Here is a 19188-nt window from a genome sequence, read left to right on the forward strand (position 1 = left end):
CTCATTTGCTTACTGGACATTTGTATTTCTTTTTTAGCAAAATTTCTACACAAATCTTTTGCCCATTTTAAAAATTACACTGTTTCTTTTGTTGTTGTTGTTGAGTTTATTCATTCATCCCCTCAAACTCCTCCCAAAAAACCATGACCTACATTTTAATGACAAAAAGAACAAAAATAAAAATATCGGAAACTAAGTGGTCTTGCTAAGTGAAGGTTCAATGGACATATGACCACCAAACTTGGAGCAGCTAGCTCTTTTGGGAGAGTAAGAAATGCTTCATTAAGCGATCATAATAAACAATAAGTTAATTTCCTTACTAGGAATTGCTCTGTCTATGAACGCAAAACAATGTTGTTTCACAGCTATTAAGAAGTAAATGATTACAGGGATCCAAAGAATTATAGTAATGCCATTGCTATGAAAACAGAAAATAGTAATTTCAGTTACAGGACCCTCATTTAAATGATTTTTTTTTTTTTTGGTAGTTTGCATGTACAGAGATCAAACCATGGACCTTGGCATGATCAGCACCATGCTCTAACCAACTAAGCTAACTGGCCAGTCCTAATGAATTTAAATGAACTTTTAAAATATTTTTCTCCAAATTATCACACACAAGCCATATGCAACTGAAAATACTGTCAAAAATAATATCAGGAATTAATATTTGAAATTTTCTTTCCCATTCAAATGGGAAAGAAGGATATATAGATAGAGGTCTTCTATATGTATCCTCAAGACACTGATAAATTCTCTCAAAATAGATGAAGGCTGGTATACTATCCCACCAGATTAATTTTTTCCCCAAATAAGTTTCCAAATACTAACATTCCACAGACATTAAACAGGTGTCACTTGAGAAATGATTTGGCAATTTAATAAAGTAGGGGAGTTCCTGGGTTAAACAAAGTTAAGTACATTACTTTATGATAAACTTTCTCAGAGTGATTAGCAAAATAATATGCATTGTAAATCTTTGTAAAGGAAACACAGTAAGAAATGATTTTTAAATTTCTTTCTGGTTGGAATCATGTTTTCCTAATTTGCCTTCCCCTTCACCACTTCATTCTTTGCCTGGCATACTGTACATCCTTGGTCACTGAGCAATGTTATCTTAGCAAATAAATAAGATCCAAGCAGGAGGAAAGACAGATAAGGTACCACACAAGCAAACAGCTCGTATTAGAAAATTTTCTATAAGTGCACCAAGAACAAGGAAAGAGGACACATTTTCTGGATGAAAAAAGTTAAAACAGAAACGTTTTATCAGAAATTTTTAAATTAAGAGTGGGGGCTGGAGATGAGTAGGTTTTCTATGGTCTGGATCATTGTCTTAATTATTTGCTATCTTTTAACAGCAATAGCATCATGGGCTAAGTAGCGGCAATTCATACTTTATTTTAGTCTCAATTGGTTTACTTCACTGGAATATGATAAATGATTACTCTTATCTTACTACAAAAATGCAAACATTATTAATGATTAATGAAATAAACTACTTAGATCTTTAAATTGTCCAGGCATTAGATGTGATTCTGTGACCTTCTAATGGAGGAAATTTTGAGAGGTAGGCTAAACTGGATCTGAAACAAGGTTCCTTTCTGTTTGTTGTACATATAATGGCCTTTCATCTAAAGTCATCCTGTTCCCATCATCTGGAAAATATCCATATAGGCAATCCTGGAGGCTTTTCATTATATATGTTGAACTCCAAGAAGGGCATTAAATGTCCCTGCAGGAGTCCTTAACTGCCACAGATATCACAGCAGGCATGTCAATCTGAAACTATTTCCACTTATGTCAATATCATGTAATTCTCTCATTTACCCCTGCTAATGTGTCCCCTTTGGCCTCAAATAAGGTCAGACTTTTTTACATGGGTGTACAAAGTAATTCATTGTTATCTTATAGAATTATCTCTCCATATTCCCAATTCACTATGTCCCAGAAATTTTAAAGTTTTTTCAATGTCCCAAGTAGACTAGTTTTTACCTCATATCCATATCTGTGTAAATTCTTTTTCCTCTGTCTGGAATACCCCATTTCCAATACCCTCTTTCTTCCTTATAATTTGGGTCTCTTTAGGTATAGCTTCCACCAGACGGTCCGTGTTGATACCCCCTTTAATAGGTAAAGAGACCTTCCTATGAATTCCAGAGTACTTTGTTCTTCCCCCATTAAACCACTTATGACACCACATTCCAAACTGCCTGTGAACTCATCTGTTTTCCCCATTCGACTTGAAGGGAAATTAACACTGGCTGTTTTTTTTTTTTTTTTTTCCCTAACATCTTTATCTGTAGGATCTAAGACAAATATAATGGATAGCAATTGTTCAAAAACATTTGTGGACAGAATGAACAGATACATATGGGAACATATTCTCAGAATAAATAGTTGCATATGTATATGTGTACTGGGTAAAACACAGTGAACACTCAGGGCAAATTCTCTGCACTGGTAGGACTTCTGTTTGAAGGAAGAAGGACAAAAAGGAAGTTCACGGATAAACGTGTGCTATTGTAACAGTTGTTTGTAAATGCTAACAAGAAAAAATGTTCTGCAAGGGGGCAAACGATAGTTGAGAGGTGGGCCGGTACCACATATGTAGAGTGCAGCAATGGAAAATATACATGGAAAGAACCAAAATATATTTTTTAAAAAACAGAAAAATACAAAGTCCAAAAAACAGGTGAATTTTAAATAAAAAGAAGCCATGTATTTGTTCAGAAGAACAAAGGCAGTATACTGGAGATGAATAAATAGGTCACGGTGCTTATTAAAGTGGGTAAATTTCAAGGGGAAAATGTGTTCTCAGAGTACTAGAAACATGTTCTCTTCATCCTGGACATATTGTTAGACTACATTTCCAGACTCTGTTATTGTTAGGGGTGCCCGACCGCTAGGTCTTGTTGATAAAGCATAAATAGGGGTGAATACACTCTTCCAGTTTCTCTGCTTCTGCTGGCTAGATGTGTACAACTATGTGGTGGCAGGGATCATGGAGCCACAATGTAGAAAGGACCTTGGTTCCCAAAATATCTGGAGTTGAGACCTGCCCCTTGGTCAAGAGCATCCACCTCAGATTGATATGACAGCAAGAAATATTTTCTGTTTTATATTTTAGAAGTTAGAGCACTGTTGTACAAAATTTATTCTTATAAACTTCAAAGTAACTCTTTTTTTTTCATTTTCAACTTTATACAACTTGCATTTTCTAATTTGGACATTGGAAAGATTTGCTTTTATTAAAGATCCCGTGATTGCCATCTTGTCTGTAAAAACATTCACCAGTAGTAGAATTTTATTTATGTTTCTTAGGGGTCCTTTATCATCATGAAGAAAAAGCAGGAAGTAAATAACACTTAGACTATATAGATGTAGATAAACATACAGATACAATATAGGTATGGATAGAGACTTTCAAGTAAATGTTGAAATTGTATAATGCTTTTTAATATTAATCCAAAGATAACCAAGATTTCACTATAGAAAGATAATTCTATTGGAGACTAAGACTGCCACATTTTGCAGTCTACTTGGAATGCCCACCATCCTCAATTGATAATCACAGGCTAATCATTTTACAGATACCTGCCAAAACTCTCACTATAACAGCTTCTGTTAAACTCATCGAGCTCTGAAGAATACAGCACGAGTTATTAAAACAATTTTTCACTGTCCTAATAAAATACATGCTTTTATATGACTAGACCGCAATCAGAATTTAAGTACTATTACCCACTTTTTCCGTATCATTCTAAGCATATACAGTATTTGATTGGATTTAAACACGTACGTTTTCTTCTCTTATTGCTTAAGTAACTTACATCTACTTAATATGCTTAAAGGTGGTGAACTTGTCTGAGACTTGCAGTGATTAATTGCAATGAGAGACTAGAGTGATCTTCTCTAAAAACCAAAGTAGTGCCGAGGTGAAAGGTAGAAGTAAAAGGTCCAGGCTGTTGAGGCTGGGCCAAATGGCCTGGTTCTGCTACTCTCTGCAAGACTAGAAAAGAGGAAAATCCAGATAAATTTGAGAACATTGGTAGGAGAAATTGTAATGACTAGTAAGTAGCCAGAAGGTATTTAACAATTGTATTTAATCATCTTCTCAATTAGTCCTATGATTTTTATGATAATTAATAATAATTAAATGTAACATATACTATATAATTATTATATATTTATATAATATATATAATTACATATTGATAATTAGCTCTTCTAATTAGCAGAGCTACGGAGGGGCAAAATGGCAAGCCACTGGAAAAGTCACATGCTTGGCTCTTATTACAACAATAATAAACAAACAAACATAAATTAAATAATTAAAATTGTGATTTTCATTTATTGGATTTGAGGCTTGCTTTTGCTACTCTTCCATTCTCAACTCTTGACGTAACCTTTACCATAAAAATACCATAAAGCATCTGGTTGCAGGAGCTTAAAGTAAGTGTACAGTTCAGAGCTGAACTGAAATAATGGTCTTATTGTTTGTTTATTTTGTTTTAGTGTCCTCTAAGTGTGCAAATCTTTCTTCTTGTTACTTAAGGGGCACCTGAAACTCAATGGTTGTGCTATTAACAAATGATGTCGTAAAAATTACCTAAAAAGTATGTCATATATAAATTACCCAGAGGGCTGAGGGATTTTCCTTTTCTTCAGATTACAGAACCTGACTACAAATATAATGTTACCTACTTTCATAGACAACATAATTTAATCAAAGTGAAATTCTAATATTAGGAATAGATTTTTTCATTTATGTAAGTTGGGTATGAGGAGTAAAATCCTCATAATAAGATAACAGTGTGGATCAAAAAAATACTAACAGGCCCACCTTATTATTGCAGTGCAATTTTGATAAACTCACTTTTTGTTAATCTTCCACCTAAAGCACAGCTACGATTACAGATGCCATAAGATGCTCTCATTTAATGATTGAGACAGCTGTTCTATTTACAAAGACTCAAGGGAAGATATAAAAATTTCTCCAACCTTGCTTAGCTTTGACAAGTACTCTTTCACTGTAAGATTGCCACCATTATAAGATTAGATGAAAAAATCATTTCCATTTGAATGATACGATTTCTGTGTTCTTTCTTTATTAAAAACACACAACACACTTGAAATGTACAATTGTATTCAAATGGTTATTCATGGCACTGTTTACTTTTTAAAAATCAGCCTCTATTTTTACATGTAAATGTGCTGAAATGTACTTGGATTGAACACATCTGTTGGAAGAGTTAGACAGGAACCTCACAGCATTCTTCTCTTGTCTAAACCAGCTTAGTGGCACTTAAAACAGAACTAAATAATCTTGCTTGATTTTCTTTTGTCCATGAAGGAGGATAATTTCTGACTACCCTTTTGGGGAACAGGCACATTTGTTCTGTCTGCATCTAGGAAATGAAAGCTACACACCATTCAGAAATTGTAATTCAAGTTCTTGCTGCAGAGGATGTGTGAAAAAGAAATCTAAAGGCTTAGTCACTAAATCTGAGAGATGTCCATTCAGAAATAATAGCTAGAAACAGGAATGGAGATAATATATCTCCATATTTGCATGAATAAACTTACAAAGTAGGTGTAGAAATGGAGAAAATGGGCAAAAGGAAATTACAAACAACCATGACATGGAGATGAAAATGAATTAGGACCTCAAGGGACATTGAACAATAAGATGTCTCACTCTGAGAGGAGAGAATTACATGTTTGCCTGTACAGGTCTACATCACAATATTATCAATGGAATTGACAGAACCTTTGACTTCTAATTCCAAAATAACTAAGGATGAGGAACATTTCTTAGTTCTGTATGTCAGAGGAGTAGAAGGGGAAAAAATAGGGTTGAATAAAGCTGCGTCTCAGAGATGCAGAAGCAAAAAATTCAATTCTACATTAGACTCTTAGAATAGATTCTGGGTAAAAACTATTTGCTTTGAAAGAGAAGTTAAAGAATATTGATTAGAAATTTGAAATTCAAATGCAGTAGAACTTCCCATGGACCAGTGAAAATCTCAAGCTAGTCTTCCTGAAATTCTTCATATTATATGTGCATACTTTCTACCTAATTCTGGAATACATTTGTCTTATGATACATTCCTGTTATTAACACAGTATTTTCATGTTATTCTTATGTCAGTATCCCTTCTTATGCAAGTTTGTCTTTATTGAAACGTTTGCTTATTTTATATAATAATACCACCTTAAATATAATGTTGTGTCAATAAGTGGTTTTATTTTAATCACATTTTTATGACTCATATTTAAAACATTAATTGACTTGCTATTTAAAGAAGTATTATAGTAAATCTTCTGCAGAATTAGTTACCCCTAATAGATCTGGTGTGTAAATTCAGATTGATACTGGGTGTGTTTAAAAGAGATTTCTGATGGTGTTGTTTATTCATAGTAAGAGTCCAGTCTATGATTATTATTGTGTAGAATCAAGCACAAGCCTTGCCTCTGAATGACTGGTCCATAGAACAGCATCATTGGCATTTTCTAGGAACTTATTTGAAATGCAGAATCTCACTCCAGACAATAAATTAGAATTGGTATTTTAATAAGATCCTCCATTGATCATATGCTCATTGAACTTTGAGAAGCACTGTTCTACACAATTCTGTTTGTAACTAGTTTTATGGATACATGTAGTACAAGCATGGCAATAATTCTTATGGTGACGGTTGTGTCCTTGTGGTAGTGATGGCAGTGGTGGTGGTTTTGGTAGTGGTAGTGGAAGTGGTGGTCGTAGTGCTAGTCTACTTCCCAGGTCCCACCATGTGAGGACCTAAAATATCAGTTCAGTACTAAGAGATCATTGGAAAAATAATAAATAAAAATGAGAAAATTGTATTCAGCAGAACTCCTATGGAGAAAATGTTATTCAAATTCTAATAAATCATTTGAAAGAGAGATAAAATCCCCAAAGTTTATGCCACAGAAGGCCTGGAGAGGGTGGAGCTGGTTAATGAACAATTTGGGGGCCAGAACTGAACACACAATAGACTAAGTTCTGCCTTCAACAAAACCTCCCCACACAACACTCAGTTTCTCCTCTAAATACATGTTAACCGAATAGTTAAACAATATAATTTTAAAGCATGGATACATTAGTAGCTTTTTTACAACAATAAATTATTAATATGCTCAATGTGCCCTTATGTCTCAGTTTAGCCTCAATTATCATGAATATTCGTACATAAAAAATTTTCAATTTTTTTCTTCCTCTATAAAGGAATGTTTAATGCAGGAATAATGAGTGTTTTGAAAGGGCTGGGCAAAGTAAGACCCTGGCTTTTGTGTAATTTTCACAAGCTATCAGCTCATCCTCTTTAGCTTTTTAGGCCTATGGAATTTTCTATGATGGCATGCTAACTCAAAGAATTAAGATCTGGGGACCTGTAAGGAAAATACAATCTGCATTTATTGCTTAGTTATAATCTCCCTCTGCAGTGCATAATGTTTCTACAGTACAAATTATGTGATAGGAATCAAATTTTATCAAAGGCAGTTTGCAATGCACCATCTATGAGTGCTGAATGTGGTTCTCCCCTGGCTTGAGTTAGTGTCTTTATTTGCTTGCAACATGGCACCATGATGTGCTTGGGGTCAGTGGGAGACCCTAGTGCAATATATTAAAATTGTAACTTGTAGCTATTCTGTCAAAGAATTTCCCTACTGATAGTTTATAGAGAATATGACAACAGATGCCCACAGACATTCTGCAGCCTGTGTGCTCCTAAAATTCTGTATGGACTGGTACTATATTTCAATGACAAAAACTGCTTCTTGATATAGCATTTATTCTTAAAGTGTGGTCTCTTTATAATTGCAAAGAGAAATGCCGATTAAAATATATTTTTTTCCCTATTTTTCTCATTGTAAAATGCATTAAAAAAAGTCTGAAAAAGAGAGGGAGATTGAGTGTGTTTACCTTGTAAAGCCATAATATGTGCCATCCTTTAGGAAAACAATTTCAGGAGGGTTAATATTCACAGTGGCTCTCTAGGGCAGGAAATTGAGCTAAGTCTCTGGAGTTCTAGTGGCAATTCATCAGGATAAATAAAAGTCTGCAATCTGGCATGTTCCAGATGAGAAACAGGCCCTAGGCTGCTTCTGCCATATTTCATTAGCAACCTTTCTGATCACAGAGTAATACCTAAGGAAAAACATAGATGTCTTATAATGCAATGAGGACCAAAACAGGTGGTCAGAAAGGAAAAGAAAAAAAAAAAGTCACAGTTTTCTGACTAGTGTAGTTTATGTGAAAACACTGGACTACCATATAACGTATAATTAGTTAATACATAAACCAAACATTTCACTTTTTGTTTTATTTGTTTGTTTTTATGTATCAACAGATTAAACCATTCTGGTTAGGGAATTTTTGTTGTTTCTTTCATTTCATAGTCACTTACTAAGTATCCTATGGAGTATGAATTCTTATACTAAACATTTGTCAAGAGGCAGCAATGAAAGAAAGATCATAATCTTTTTGAGTCCTTCCAGGTAGAAGAAATTTGTTGTGTAAAGTCTGCACTGAGATTTGTCTGCACCTGACTTGGATTACAAAGCTTCCAGGTCCATGCCAAAATTTCAAATACGTATTTTTCCGTCAATCGTATACCTTGGCATACTACTTATTCTTACTGAACCCACGTTTACTTGTGTTCAAAATAGAAAATAGTTACAACCTTATTAGCGTATATAGATTTACCATGAGAACTAAATTAGATATGTTATGTGAAAAATCACATTTTAAGCTGTAAAATTTTGTGTAGTGTGTAACTCTGATACAAAGCCAAACTGTTTTTTTTTTTTTTTTTTTTTTCCCAGAGGAAGAAATTGCCCAGTGGGAAAGCAGAACAGAAAATGCAGACTGGTTGTGTTCAAGGGCACAAGACAACCAAGTGAATAATGGAAGAACATTGAGCAATTTATGTAGGACCATCATATAGAGCTGTTGTATAGAGTCTCAAATACAAATTTCTGTGCATAGGACTGTTATATAGAGCCTCAAATACAAATTTCTGAATGTTTTTCAAATTGTGTTTAAAGGAAATATGCTGGTGGTCATTGACTAGATGAGCTTGATTAAATAAACTTTCAAGTTGCTATGAACTGACCATGAAAAATAAAAAGTAGGTGGAAGAGATATTGTAAAGAAGAGAGTTCCAGAGTGCCACATCGTAATGTACAGAGAGGAGAAAAGAGAAATAAAAATAAGGAAAAGACGCCTTTTACCTAAAGTAGGGTATCTAACGAAAGCAGAAAACTAGAATAGCTGCAATAGATTTTTTTTAATGGTTTTATTTTTTCTGCTGATAAGAATCCATGACTTGTGACTTTCTAGCTCAGAAGTTCTAAGATACACACACACAAAAGGCAATTACATTTTAACAACTGGAAAAATTTTGTTGAAAAGGATTGTTAGCAATATAATAAAATACTTCAGTTTTTCTCATCCTCTGTGTGGTCCTCTGTATTGAAAATACTTGATGGTTCTAAAGACCACCCAGAGTTTCAATTCTTACTTTCCTGATTATTTCCATAATAATGTTTATTTTTTCCTCACTTCTTTTTTGGTTTATTTGAATCTGGATGCTTTATATATCTTAAACTTCTTCATAAATTGGGACTCATTGAATAACATGGCAGAGATGTAGACAGACAATAAAGCCAGTTTTACTAGAGCTAACCTTTACATGTAATGCTTAATGATTATATAGCAATCCAAGTAGTAGCATCTACAGAGGTTGCGTAAGATTTATTGTGTCTCTTGCATAAAAACTCCCAAGCAGTTTAGAGTAATTATAATGATCAATGCTAAGATCACCTTAGCCACAAATGATAAGGACACAATGCTCATTTCAGAGGTAAACTAATTAAGGATAACACACCTTCCTATCTCTTTAAACACAAAATAAACATATCCTATTTGGCAACTGCATATAGTGAGTGGCAATATCTTTGAGGTATTTTTCTAGACTGATGAATTTACTGTCCCAAACCTAGTGAGTTATTTGGCAATAAAAATATCACTAAGATATAAGATTTCTTTACAATAAAACATCTAATATGACCAGTTGTGCCATTTTTATAGGTGCTTTAAAACTGTAGTATAATGAATTAGAATTTGTCTCAATTTATGACATAAATCAGCACACAAAAGTTTTGCAATGGCTAAGGATTATGATTGTGTCCTTCAGTTATAAATTTCTCTTTCTTTGATATGTAAAATATTTTCTATGACTCATTAAAACAGAGTTTCATAATAAATACTTGTCAGGATTACTGTAAATCTAGAGATTAATAATACAACCAAGCAATAATTTAATTCCATTTTCAATGTATTTATTGAATATCTAATTTTTCTAAAGTCAAAGCTATATCTTTTTAGAGGAAGACCAATCCTTTAAAGCTTAATTTCAGACCCTTAGCTTATTTGTATGTTTCCATTTATATTCATGCGCTTATAAGTACGTGACCTCAATGTTAATATATAAAGTGATTTGAGAGCCTCAGAAATTTGTGTATTCTGTATTTAAGTAATATTCCAAGTTCTTTTCAGCACAGAATTAAGCATTTCGTGAGTAACAAGAGTTGCTCTCGAACGCCCTAATTAACATATGCAAAGCTTAATTTGGAAGACTTCATATTTTTATAAAGTGAAAGACCTTTTTTTTAATTAAGAGAGAGATGAATCCTTCTCTACTCTGATCTTAACCAGTGTTAGTTATGTCTTAGGGAAAATATAGTAGAAACATTAAAGTTTTTAAAGGAAATTTATCATTTTTCAAAGGAAGATCAAGTCTGTTCTGTTAGTGTTAAAATTGGTGGGTGAGGGTAGACATGTTATACAGCACTTTTCCAATCAGAAAGGTCTGAAATCTGTGTTTATCACACTAGTGCTAAAATTGACACGAGCACAAGATAGAATTGAAATGGGAGATTAAAGACGTGTCTAAATTCTTCTGTATTGAGGTTGTGGGAGAGAGCTAACAGAAACCATGGGGGCTACTGTTAACTATAAAGAAGAAAGAAAGATATAAAGAGAGGAAGGAATGAAGTAAGGGAGGGAGGGATGAGGCAAGGGAGGATATAAGAAAAGAAGAGAAAACATAGACCAAAAAAAAAAAAAAAAAAGCCCGCTAATATCTATATTAACAAATACTTGCACCAGTTCAAAACACACACAAAATATTTTAACTAAGGTTCGGAATTCTGAGGTTCTAAATGGTTGGGTTTGGCTAGCACTCAATTCAATACAAGAGCTATACTCTGTATGTATTCTCCTGTTTCACTTTATATATCAGCCATAGGAAATTTTCATCTAGAATGCTCTTTCAACATTCAAAACATGCCAACACTTGAAAAAAATGCTGCTACTTGGAGATGATTATTGAAATGCATTAGGAAGACATAGAAAACTATTACTGCTTGATATATTGGTGTGCATTGTGTGTGTTCATATTCATATTTATCATCACAATGTAACTCATGATCATACAACATTTACCAGCACCAATAAAATTTTCTGCCAAGATTTAAAAGGATTTGGGGAGGATATTGTAAATATGAATAAAATGAGCATAACAAACACAAAAATACTGAAATGTGAAATTCAATTCTCCAATGAAAATCTGCCTATAGTATTTGACATAAGTAAAGTTTATCAATATAAGAATATTACTACTGATTTTCCTGGAGGAAAGAAATCATAAGATTGAAAATTAAATTTGTTGGACTAAAGTATCAAAAAACCCCATCCTCTTCAAAAAATAGATTTTTCCTCTTATGTTTTTATCTACTTTAGCACTCTATTCATTAAGCCTTTTATTTTTTTACATCATGATCCAGCACTGAATCAAATGTATAACATATATGTTAATAAATATGCCATGAGGAGTGTAGCAACAGAACTGTTTTTGTTCAATATCAAAATCCCCATAGAGTAGGTGCTCAGCAACATTTTATTGTTTTAAATTTTCCTATTTAGTTAATGGTTACACTAGAATTATTCTACTTTTTAATTACTGTAAGTATACTGTATTTATAAAGAGTAATATTTCAAGTGATGCTGTGCAGGATAATTTAAACATTTTATCACTATTTATAATATTGATGCTAGGTACAATGCATTCCCAGTTCTGAAGAACTTGCAAATGGACTTTGAAATTCAATCTGTTAAGAGCATAGTATTCTCTAATCTAACTAATATTTTCCTTCTGCAGAGTACAGTTAGTCAGGCAGAGTCAGTTAAAAAATATTATATTAAAATCAAAAGATATTAATGCACCATTTTGGCTGTAATTAAAGTTCTGAATATATTTTGTATGCAAGAAGAATAGGCAGAGCAATGTAGTTGCTGAGTACAGATTATTAGAACAATAAATAAAAACAAAACGTACATAAAACCATACAAGATTACCTTTTGTATAAACTTTATATAAACTTACTTTTCAGTGGTGAGGATACAATCATAATGAATGGGAAAATATCATTTAGTGACATCTGCATCAGTGGTAAATGTACGCTTACCAAACTGAAATTCAGAGTATTTATTTATTTTCATTGCTAGGTTCATAATATATAAAATACATATCAAAGGCTTCCTTATGACCATACCCACCCCTTGACTCCCCTCACCTGCCGTGAACTAAAGCCAAAGAGCTATAAGTGATGAAGAAACAGGAAAGATGGAGTTGAAGATGTCAGTCCTGGAAATTAAGCCTTTCCAGTTTAGGGGTCAACAACTTTCTGAGTTTTGTGTCAAACTCAATATCTGTGAGCTGAATGTGAGACTGCTACATTTGTCTGGGGACACTCTCATGATGAAAAGGTCATCCCAATTCAATAACACTACCGCCTTCCCCCCAAATTAATGCAAAACATAATAAAAAGAAACCTCCACAATTTCAGTCCTTAGCAATGTCAAAGATTAAAATCTAACAAGTGTAACTCAAAGCAGAAGATTACCAAACCCACAGGGATGATAGTTACCATAAACAAGAGCAGAAAAATGAACTCAACTTCAGACTGAGAGATTTTATTATATTTTTTTATTACTGAAACATAATTGATGCTCATATTTGTGGGGTAAAGAGTTGAATATCAATACCTGTGGACAATGTGTGATGATCAAATCAGGATAATTAGCATATTCCTTATCATAAAATGTAATCATTCTTTGTGTCCACTAAACAATTTCTCACTAACCTCCATCTTCCTACCCCATTCCCACCTCTACTAACCACAGTTCTGTTCTCTCCTTCTGAAGATTCAATGTATCATTGTAGCCTTCCTTCCTTCCTTCCTTCCTTCCTTCCTTCCTTCCTTCCTTCCTTCCTTCCTTCTTTTCTTACTTATTTTTTAGCTCCCACTTATGAGTGAGGACATATGGTATTTCTCTTTCTGTACCTGGCTTATTTGACTTAACATAATTTTCTACAAGCTCATCCATGTTGCTGCAAATGGTATAATTTCATTCTTTTTTTTTTTTTATATAGCTGATTAGTATACCATCGTGTACATCTACCACATTGTCCTTATCCAGTCATCCCTTGATGTATATTTAGGTTGGTTGCATATGCTGGCTATTCTAAATAGAGCTGTAATAACCGTAGGAGTGCAGATATCCCTTCCACATGATGATTTCCATCCCTTTGGGTATATACCTAGAAGTGCGATTTCTGGACTGGATGGTAGTTCTATCTAGTTGTCTGAGAAACCTCTATACTGTTTTCTATAACAGCTGTACTAATTTAGAGTCCCACCCACAGTGTATAAGGGTTCCACTTTTTCCATATCCTCACTAGCATTTGTTATTCTCTGTCATTTTAATATTAGCTAATCTAACTGGGGTGAGATGGTATCTCAATGTGGTTTTGTTTTCATTTCCCTGATGCTTTGTGATGTTGGGCATTTTTTCATATAACTGTTGGCCATTTGTACGACTTCATTTGAAAAATGTCTATGCCCTTTGCCCATTTTTAAATCTAACTATTTGTTTTTTACTAAGTTTGAGTTCCTTGTATATTCTGTATATAAATCCCTTTTCAGATGTATAGTTTGTAAAATTGTCTCCCATTCTGTAGGTTGTCTTTTCATGTTGTTGATTATTTCCTTTGCTATGCAGAAGCTTTTTAGTTTGATATAATCCCATTTGTTTATTTTTTCTTTTGTTGCCTGTACTTTTGAGATCTTATTAATAAAGTCTTTGTCGAGTCCTATATCCTGAAGTGTTTCCCTTATGTTTTTCCTGTAGGCATTTTATAGTTTGAGGTCTTGTATCTAGTCTTTTATCCACTTTGGGTTGATTTTGGTATGTAGCAAGAGATACAGGTCTACTTTCATTCTTCGAAACATGGATATACAATTTTCCAAGCACCATTTGTTGAAGGGACTGTCCTTTCCCCAATGTATGTTCTTGGGGTTTTTGTTGAAGATCAGATGGCTGTATATGTGGGTTGATTTGGGGGTTCTCTTTTCTCTTTTCTTGGTCCATATGTCTGTTTTTATGTCAGTATCATGATGTTTTGGTTACTATAGCTTGTAATATAGTTTGAAGTCCAGTAGTGTAATGCCTTCAGCTTTATTATTTATTTATTTTTTGCTTAGAATTTCTTTAGCTATTCTTGGTCTTTTGTTGTCCCATATGAATGTTAGGATTGTTTTTTCTATTTCTGTGAACAATGTCTTTGGTATTTTGATGGGGATTATTGCTTTGAGTAATATGGACTTTTTTCACAATGTTAATTCTTCTAAACCATGAACATGGAATGTCTTTCCATTTTTTGGTGTCCTCTTTAATTTCTTTCAGCAGTGTTTTGTAGTTATTATTGTAGAGAGTTTCCACCTCCTTGGTTAAATTTTTTCATAAGTATTTTTTTTTTTTTGATAGCTATTGTAAATGTGCTTGCTTTCTTGGTTTCTTTTACTGCTAGTTTGTTGCTTGTATATAAAAATGCTACTGATTTCTGTGTATTAATTTTGTATCCTGCAACTTTATTGAATTCATTTATCAGCTCTAGGAGTATTTTGATAGAATAAGTTTTTCTCTATATAGGATCATCTCATCTGCAAACAGGGATAATTTGACTTCATCTTTCCCAATTTGAATGACTTTTATTGCTTTCTCTTGCCTGAATACTCTGGCTAGTATTTCCAATACTATGGCAAATAGGAATGGGAAGACTAGGCGTCCTTGTCTTGTTCCTGTTCTTAAAGGAAAAGCTGAAAGCTTTTCCTCATTTAGGATGGTATTGGCAATGGGCTTGTAGTAGATGCCTTTTATTGTTTTGACACATTTTCCTTCTATACCTAATTTTTTGAGAGTCTTTATCATGAAAGGATGTTGAATATTGTCAAATGCTTTCTCTGCATCTATTAAGATAGTCTGATTTTTTTCCCTTGATTTTGTTGATGAGGTGTATCACATTTATTGACTTGCATATATTGAACTATTCTTGCATCATTGGAATAAATCCCACTTAATCAGAGTGTATAATCTTTTTGATATGCTGTTTTATTCCGTTTGCTAATATTTTGTTGACGATTTCTGCATCTATGTTCATCAGAGATATTGGCCTGTAGTTTTCTTTCTTGTTGCATCTTTGTGTGGTTTTGGTATCAGTGTGATGTTGGTCTCATAGAATGAGTTTGTAGAATGACCTCCATTTTAATTTTTTGGAATAGTTTGAAAAGGATTCTTATTAGTTCTTCTTTAAAGCTTTAGTACAATTCAGTAGTAAAGTCTTGTGCTTTTCTTTGTTGGGAGACTGCTGATTACTGCTTCAATCTTATTGCTCATTATTGGTCTTTTCAAGTTATATATTTGATAACAAAAATGGTAGTTGCATGTGTCCAGAAAATTTTCCATTTCCTCCTGATTCTCAAATTTGCTGGCATATAGCTGTTCATAGTAGTCTGTAATAATGCATTGTATTTTTATGGAATCAGTTGTAATGTGTCCATTTTTATTTTTTATTTTTGGTATTTGGGTTTTTTCCTCATTTTGTCTTGTTGTCTAGCTAATGGTCTATTTTGTTTATCTTCTCCAAAAAGCAACTTTAAGTTTTGTCAATTTTTTTGTATCATTTTTTGTTCTCTATTTCATTTAGTTCTGCTCTGATCTCAAATATTTCTGTCTACCTAGTAATTTGGGGATTGGATTGTTCTAGTTTTTCTAGCTCTTTGAGGTGTAGCATTATTTGAAGCCTTTCTTTTCTTTTAATGTAAGCCTTTATTGCAATAAGCTTCCCTCTTAGAGCTGCTTTTGCAGTATCCCAAAGGTTTGGTAACTTATCCCTGTATTTTCCTTTGTTTCAAGGAAATTTCCTGTTTTATTTCTGCTTTGACCCATTGGTCTTCAGGAGGATGTTATTTAATTTCCCTGTATTTGTGCAGTTTTGAAAGTTTCGCTTGTTACTTTCTAATTTTTTTTTATTGCAGTCTGAAAATATACTTGATAACATTTCAATCTTTTAAAATTTGTTGATACTTGATTTGTGTCTAACATGTGGTCTATGCTGGAGAATGATCCATGTACTGAAGAGAAGAATGTATATTCTGCAGTTGTTAGATGAAATATTCTCTTAACATTTTTCAATTCCATTTGTTCTAAAGTGCTGTTTAAATTCAATATTTCTTTGCTAATTATTTGTCTAGATTATGTGTTAAATGCTGAAAGAGGTGTGTTAAAGTCCCCAACTATTATTGTGCTGGGGTCTATCTCTTCCTATAGATCCAATAACAGTTCCTTTAAAGATCTGGATGCTCTAGTGTTGGGTGTATATATATATTTATATTTGTTATATCTCCTTGCTGCATTGATCCTTTTATCATTGTATAGCATCCTTCTTCGTCTCTTTTTATTGATCTTGGTTTGAAGTCTATTTTATCTAAGTACAGCAACTCCTGCTCATTTTCAGTTTCCATTTGCATGGAATATATTTTCCTTTCCTTAACTACTAGTCTATGTGTATCTTTACTGATGAAACACGTTTCCTATATAGGCAGCCTAAAGCTGGGTCTAGTTTTGTAATCCATTCAGTCAGTCTCTATCTTTTAAGTTGGAAATTTAATCCATTTACATTTAGGGTTGTTATTGAAAGGTATTGCCTTGTTCCTGCCATTTTATTAGTATTTTATGGTTGTTTTGTGTTTCTTTTGTTCTTTTTCCCCCCTTTTATTATCTTTGCTGTTTGGTGTTTTTTTTGTAGTGATAAGATTAATTTTCTTTTCTTTCTCACTTGTGTATATGTCGTACTGTGGCTTTTATTCTTTTGTATGTATTTATGATGATATATATTAATCTTTTGATTCCACATGTAGGACTCCCTTGAGGATTATTGAAAGGCCAGTCTTGTGGTAATGAACTCCCATAGTTTTTGTTTGACTGTGAAAGATAGAATTTCTCCTTCAGTTCTGGAGGAAAGCTTTGTTGTGTATAGCATTCTTGGTTGGTAGATTTTATATTTAGCACTTTGAATATATCATCCCACTCTCCCCTGGCCTATAGGGTTTCTGTTGAGAAGTCTGCTGTTAGCCTTATGGGGATTCCCTTATAGGTGATTTGTTTATTTTCTCTTGCTATTTTTAGAATTCTTTCTTTGTCTTTGACTTTTGACAATTTGACTATAATGTGTCTCAGTGAAGTTCTTTTGGGGTTGAATCTATTTGGGGACCTTTTCCACTGGTGCAGGCTGGTCACTGTATCTGATAGAACTCTGGGCTCCTGAGGAAGGTGGTTGTGGATGTAGGTAACTTGCATACCCCCCACATGTTCTTCTGCAAGTGCTGGCATGCTCACTGCATCAGGCAGTCCTTTGTGCTCCTGAGTAGGGAGTGTGTGGCTCCAAGTGACCAGCATGAAGGAACAGCTCAGTTTCTTCTTTCTGTCCACTGAGATAGAGTGTGTGTGTATGTGGGGGGGGGGGTTGAGTTAGGTGGAGCTCCAGGCTCCCAGTAGGGAAGAAAGGCATGTATCCAGGCAGCCAATGTGCTGCCTCTACACTCTCTACTGGGGTGTGTAAGACCACTAGGTCAGTGTGACTCTGGGCTTTCCCAATCCTGTCCTAAAGTAGCCACATCCAGTGGTGTGGCACAGAACTGAGAGCAGTGGGGATAAATCTTCAAGTGGTTCTTCTCAGAAGGAATACAGTCATATGGGTTCTTTGCCACTCCACATGCTGGACTCACTGTCTGTAAAGGTCATGCAATTAATTTGCAGCCCAATTTGAAGTTGTCAGACTAAAAGATTTTAAATATTAAAATGATTAACACAAACTTTAGCATAATTATATATGAAATGTTTATTGAAATAAAGATATAACTGTAAAAGTGACAAAGCAACTATGCAAAAGAACCAAGCAAAATTTTTAAAGTGAAAATGAAGAATGTGTGTGTGGGGGGGGGAAACCTCTCAATGAATGGGTTAATATTAGATTCAGCTAGGCCGAGCCCGTGGTGCACTCGGGAGAGTGCTGCGCTGGGAGTGTGGCGATGCTCCTGCCGCGGGTTCAGATCCTATATAGGAATGGCCGGTGCACTCACTGGCTGAGTGTCGGTCACGAAAAAGACAAAAAAGCAAACAAACAAACAAACAAAAAAACACATTAGACTCAGCTGAAGAGAGAATTTGTGGATAGGAAAATAGACCTGTAGAATTTATTTAGAATGCAGCAGAGGATTATAGACTAGGAAATACATTAGATAGACTTTAAGATTAGGAAGAATAGAACAAAAGGTCTAAAAGATACTTTAGGGATATAGTTGCTTTTTCAGGTTAGAATTGGCAACCATATTTAAAAGAAACAAATAGGCTTTAATCTAGTATAGGTTTACTTAACTTTATAGAAAAATATGAGTTAAGAGATACAGCAATTATAGAATCCTCATCTAATCAGGAGGCACAAATCTGCCCAAGTGCACAAGGTGTGTGAGAGTCATGTAGCAGCCACAGCTGCTATTTTCCATCAATCCTCTGTGCTATTCTGGTTACGCAAGCCCTGGCCTGAATGCCAATGCACAGCTCTCATAATTCATATTTAAGATCACAACACTCACCAGTATTTTAACTCTTCTGTTGCAAAGTAGCAGTGCTGTGGGACAAGAAGGCCATTCTCAAGTAGTTCTGCATCATCTAGGGCCTGATGTTATCCCTTTACA

Source organism: Cynocephalus volans, chromosome 3 (genome assembly GCF_027409185.1).
Source record: "Cynocephalus volans isolate mCynVol1 chromosome 3, mCynVol1.pri, whole genome shotgun sequence".
NCBI lineage: Eukaryota > Metazoa > Chordata > Mammalia > Dermoptera > Cynocephalidae > Cynocephalus > Cynocephalus volans.